Source organism: Ovis aries, chromosome 1 (assembly GCF_016772045.2).
Source record: "Ovis aries strain OAR_USU_Benz2616 breed Rambouillet chromosome 1, ARS-UI_Ramb_v3.0, whole genome shotgun sequence".
Lineage (NCBI taxonomy): Eukaryota > Metazoa > Chordata > Mammalia > Artiodactyla > Bovidae > Ovis > Ovis aries.
Window position 1 is genome coordinate 99,632,532 of NC_056054.1, and position 5,905 is coordinate 99,638,436.

Sequence of the window (5,905 nt, forward strand, 5' to 3'; positions counted from 1 at the left end):
AGAATTCCTGGGAACTGTGGGATATTGCCGGTTATGGATCTTGGGGTTTGCAGAAAAGGCCAGGCCCCTATATGAAGGGACCAAAGAAAACAAGGACTGGAAATGGACTGAGCCAATGAAAGAGGCCTTCCCAGAGCTCAGGCGAGCCTTGCTAGAAGCTCCTGCCCTTGCCCTCCCTGATCCATCTAAGCCTTTCCAATTATTTGTAGATGAAAAGCAGGGGATAGGAAAAGGGGTACTAACACAGAGATGGGGACCATGGAAGCGACCTCTTACCTTTCCAAGAGACTGGACCCAGTGGCAGCCGGATGGCCACCTTGCCTCCGTATCATCGCAGCCACCCCACTTTTAGTCCACGGATGCTGATAAACTGACTTATGGACAGAGACTCTTGGTCTACACTCCTCATGCCACAGAGAGAGTTTTAAAGCAACCCCCAGGTAAATGGATTTCTAATGCCTGCTTGACGCACTACCAGGCCTTGCTACTTGATACCCCACGGATTCATTTCCAAACGCCCTGCACTCTAAATCCGGCCACTCTTTTGCCCAATCCGGAGGAAAATAGCCCCCTCCATGATTGTGATGAGATACTGGCTGGGGTAACAGCAATACGAAAGGACTTAACTGATACTCCACTGGATAACAGTGAGCTAAAATGGTTCAAAGATGGCAGCAGTTATGTGAAAGATGGACAGAGACGGGCGGGAGCCGCAGTAGTAGATGACTCTGGACAGACGATATGGGCAGAGGCCCTTCCCCCGGATACCTCAGCACAAAAGGCAGAGTTAATTGCCCTGATTCAAGCATTAGAGAGAGCCAAAGGAAAAAGAATAACTATTTTCACTGACAGTCGCTATGCTTTTGGCACGGTACACATCCAGGGCCAGATATATAGGGAACGGGGGTTTTTGACAGCTGAAGGAAAAGAAATTAAAAATTTGCCTGAAATCCATAGACTTTTAGAGGCTGTACAGATGCCTCGGCCTGTGTCAATAGTACACGTACCTGGACATCAGAAGGGTGACAGCCCCACGGCATGAGGGAATCGTGCCGCAGACCTGGCAGCTCGAAAAGTAGCTGATGAAGGTTTCATCACCCCTGTGTTGGCGATCGGACTTCCACCTCCAGGTATGGGAACTCTGCCCCCAACCCCTGAGTATTCATCCACAGACCTTGCTTGGATCCAAGAACACACCGACCTTCAAAAAGGTGAAGATGGATGGTACCGAGACTCAGACGGCTACTTGATACTCCCTGCTCAGTTGGGACGGCAACTATGTGAGCATTTACACTTGTCTACTCATCTGGGAGAAAAAAAGACTCTGATGCTCTGTCAAACTGTGCGCCTGCGATTTCCCCGGCACCAGACAACTGTAAAGAACATAGTGCATGCTTATAAGGCATGTCAACAGATGAGGCCAGGAAAAGGACAACATGCAGGACTGAGGTATCGGGGAGAAGGACCAGGGCAATACTGGGAAATAGATTTCACTGAGGTAAGGCCAGGCAAGTATGGTTACCGGTACTTGTTAGTGTTGGTGGATACCTTCTCAGGGTGGGTGGAGGCTTTTCCTACAAAGGGAAAAACCGCGATGATAGTGGCAAAAAAGATTTTAGAAGAAATAGTTCCCAGGTTTGGCCTGCCAGTGACCATTGGCTCTGATAATGGACCTGCTTTTGTGAGTCAAATAGTTCAGAGCCTTGCCCTAGCCCTGGGGACTAAATGGAAGTTACATTGTGAATACAGTCCACAGAGCTCAGGGCAAGTAAAAAGAATGAATTGGACCCTAAAAGAAACTTTAACTAAATTGGCTATAAAGACTAGCGGGGACTGGGTGACCCTCCTTCCCTTCGCCCTCTTCCATGCGCGTAATACTCCTTATCAACTTAATCTGACCCCATTTGAAATTCTGTATGGGAGACCTCCCCCTGTATGTCCAATATCTGAAGGGAAGAAACCTACCGCCTCCCACGTTGGGACAATTCCAAGAGGCCTTGATGGCCTTAAGCAAGGTGCACTCTTGTGTCTGGAAACTGCTCTGGGAAATACATGAGGGTCAAAATAAGGGAACTATTCCCTCACATGAAATTGGCCCAGGAGATTGGGTATGGGTCAAAAGGCACCAAACCAAGGCACTAGAACCCAAATAGAAGGGTCCTTATGTTGTTCTTCTTACCACCCCAACTGCCCTAAAGGTCGACGGTATCGGGCCTTGGGTGCATTGCAACCACGTACGCCCAGCTACTTCAGCAGAGCAGGAAGATGCTAAAAAAGAATGGGAAGCGTCTCTGCACCCGTCCAACCCCCTGAGGCTGAAGCTCCGGCATCGTCGACAAGACCAAGACAACTCGTCTGGACCGTCTTATGGATGACCATGTTACTCTGCTCCGAAGCTGCCAGCGTGAACCCGCACCAACCTGTCAGAATCACCTGGAAACTGCAAAATGGACTAACACGTGAGATGCTTGACTCCACCACCGCAATACATCCACCAAATACTTGGTGGCCAGACTTATACTTTGACCTTAAGCCGGTGGTAAATGTACCCTGAAAGAGGGGCAAGCTCCGGAATCATGCATTCTGGGCATGTCCAGGTGCGCCCAGGCATAACTGGAAGATCTGTGGGGGCATACAGGACTCTTATTGTAAATCTTGGGACTGTGTAACTTCCAATGATGGGTCGGAGACTCCAGGCTATAGACGGTGGGATGTAGGAAATCGGGACTGCTTAACTTCTCCTTTGTAGGACCCGTACCTCCGTACTCCGATTGGGAAAAGGATCATAACTTTGCCCAGGTAAAAATAAGGTTTAACATTGACAAAGCAAAAAAAGAAAAGGCCTGGGTCAACGGGATATCATGGGGGCTTCAGACCAGAACTGACAGGTTCCCATACTGGGAGTATTATAATGGGATCATTGTTGTGAGTCAAGTTTTAGAACCGGTACAAATATATAGTGTCGGTCCAAACCCCGTTGAACAGGTCCATGCAACTCTCTACCCGACAACCTTCCTACCTACATCCCAGGGACCAACAAAAGACCCAGAAGTGGGCCCCCTTGCTAAACTCGGACAAACAGATCCACTATGGGAATCAGTAAAGGCAGCTTATGCTACCTTAAATCAAACTCATCCTGAGGCAACTAAATCCTGTTGGTTATGTTACAACTTAATTCCCCCTTAAGAGGCCTCAACGCCTCTTATGACCTGGCCAATGGCACCGATCCTCCTCAGTGTCAATGGGGAGACTGAAAAGTAGGCCTTACAATGAGAGAGGTATGGGGAAAAGGGTTATGTATGGGCAAGGTATTATCAGAGAGGTCTCCACTGGGTGCGCATGTCGTTGAACCTACGGACTTGCCCATAGCCAGGTGGCTAATACCACGGATGGGAGGGTGGTGGGTCTGTTCACACACGGGGCTGACTCCATGCTTACACAGCTCAATCTTTGATCCCAAAGAATTCTGTGTTATGGTAGCAGTCATGCCAAAAATTCTGTACTGACCAGAGGAAACAATATATGATTACTGGGCCCAAAAATTGACCCTAAATCCTCAAGAAAGAACTTACAAAGTCAAGAGGGAACCTCTTACTGCCATAACCATAGCAACTATGTTCTGTCTTGGAATAGCCGGGGCTGGAACAGGAATAACAGCTTTGTCCCTGCAAAGCCAAGGATTTAACTCCCTGAGAGTGGCCATAGATGAGGACATCACCCATATAGAGCAATCTATTAGTCATTTAGAATCATCTTTAACTTCCCTATCTGAAGTAGTTCTGCAAAACAGAAGAGGATTAGATCTGCTCTTTCTGAAACAGGGGGGACTCTATGCTGCCCTAGGAGAAGAGTGTTGTTTTTATGCTGATCACACAAAAATAGTTAGAGAATCTATGGCCAAAGTAAGAGAAGGACTAGCCCAACGTAAACGAGAACGTGAGGCTCAACAAGGATGGTTTGAGTCTTGGTTTCAACAATCACCTTGGTTGACCACCCTAATCTCCACCTTGCTGGGACCCCTGCTAATACTTCTACTGATGCTTACCTTTGGCCCATATATTATCAATAGACTTGTAGCTTTTGTAAAGGAACGCATAAATACAGTACAGCTGTTTGTGCTTCGACAACAATATCAAACTGTCTCAGGACCTAGAGGAAGATTCCTCTATATGATCTAAGGACAGGGGGGAATGTTAGGGACCAAACGACAGGCTCTAGGACCTGAGTCATGTTTACCGGAAAGAGACAGGATATGTGCTCATCCTGCCTGGCCAATCATGTAACACCAGCTACTCCTGTAACTGAGACAAAGAACTGCCTGTATATAAGCCCCATACTCCTTTGTTCCGGGCTCTTGTCGGATTGCACTGTGCTGTAAGAGACTTGGGCCCTAGCGCACTAGAAACAAACTCCCTTCTTGTCTTTGCATCACTGTGGTGGACATGCTCTCTTGGTCGGTTCGGAGATACGGGCTCCGTGCATAACACAGGGAATTGAGAAATTAGGATTTACCTATATACACTATTGATGCTATGTATGACAGCACCCTTATGGCAGAAAGTGAGGAAGAACTAAAGAGCCTCTTGATGAAAGTGAAAGAGGAGAGTGAAAATGTTGTTTTAAAGCTCAACATTCAGAAATCTAAGATCAGGGCATCCAGTCCCATTACTTCATGGCAAATAGATGGGGAAACAGTAGAAACCATGGCAGACTTCCTTTTTCTGAGCTCCAAAATCACTGCAGATGGTGACTGCAGCCATGATATTAAAAGATGCTTACTCCTTGGAAGGAAAGTTATCACCAACCTAGACAGTATATTAAAAAGCAGAGATATTACTTTTGCCAACAAAGGTCCGTCTAGTCAAGGCTCTGGTTTTCTCCAGTGGTCGTGTATGGATGTGAGAGTTGGATATAAAGAAAGTTGAGCACAGAAGAATTGATGCTTTTGAACTGTGGTGTTGGAGAAGACTCTTGAGAGTCCCCTCGATGGCAAGGAGATCCAAACAGCCCATCCTAAAGGAGATCAGTCCTGGGTGTTCATGGGAAGGACTGATGTTGAAACTGAATCTCCAATACTTTGGCCACCTCATGAGAAGAGCTGACTCATTTGAAAAGATCCTGATGCTGGGAAAGATTGAGGGCAGGAGAAGAAGGGGATGACAGAGGATGAGATGGTTGGATGGCATCACCGACTCAGTGGACATAGGTTTGGGTGGACTCCGGGAGTTGGTGATAGACAGGGAGGCCTGGCGTGTTATGGTTCATGGGGTCGCAAAGAGTCAAACATGACTGAGCGACTGAACTGAGCTGAACTGGTACAATAAATGGCCAATGAGAACCTATTGTATGGCATAGGGAATTACTGGATGCTCTGTGGTTACCTAAATGAGAAGGAAATCCTAAAAAGAGGGGATATATGTATATGTATAGCCGATTCACTGTGCTATTAACACAACATCGGAATTAACACATCGTAAAGCAGCTATACTCAAATAAAACTTAATAATAAAAAAAGAAACATGAAGAAAGGTCCAGTGATGAGACAGTGGGAGAGAGAGAATGCTGGGATATGAAAGGGTCTCCCTCAAGTACTCAGCAGAGTAATGATCCGGGTATCCTTATGAAGAAAGTGCCTGAGGCCAAGGAAAGAACATTTTTAAAAGATCCTGGAACAACGCCTGGTGCTCACCACACAGGACAAGCAATTGTATGTAAGTGATCTCCCCACACAGACTGGACTACTTATAACTCATGGGCCATTGGGAAGAACATTCACAAAACTCTTGTGATGGACAGGGAGGCTTGGCTGTTAAAATGCTGCACTCAGTATGCCCGTAAATTTGGAAAACTCAGCTCAGCAGCGGCCACAGGACTGGAAAAGGTCGGTTTTCATTCCAGTCCCAAA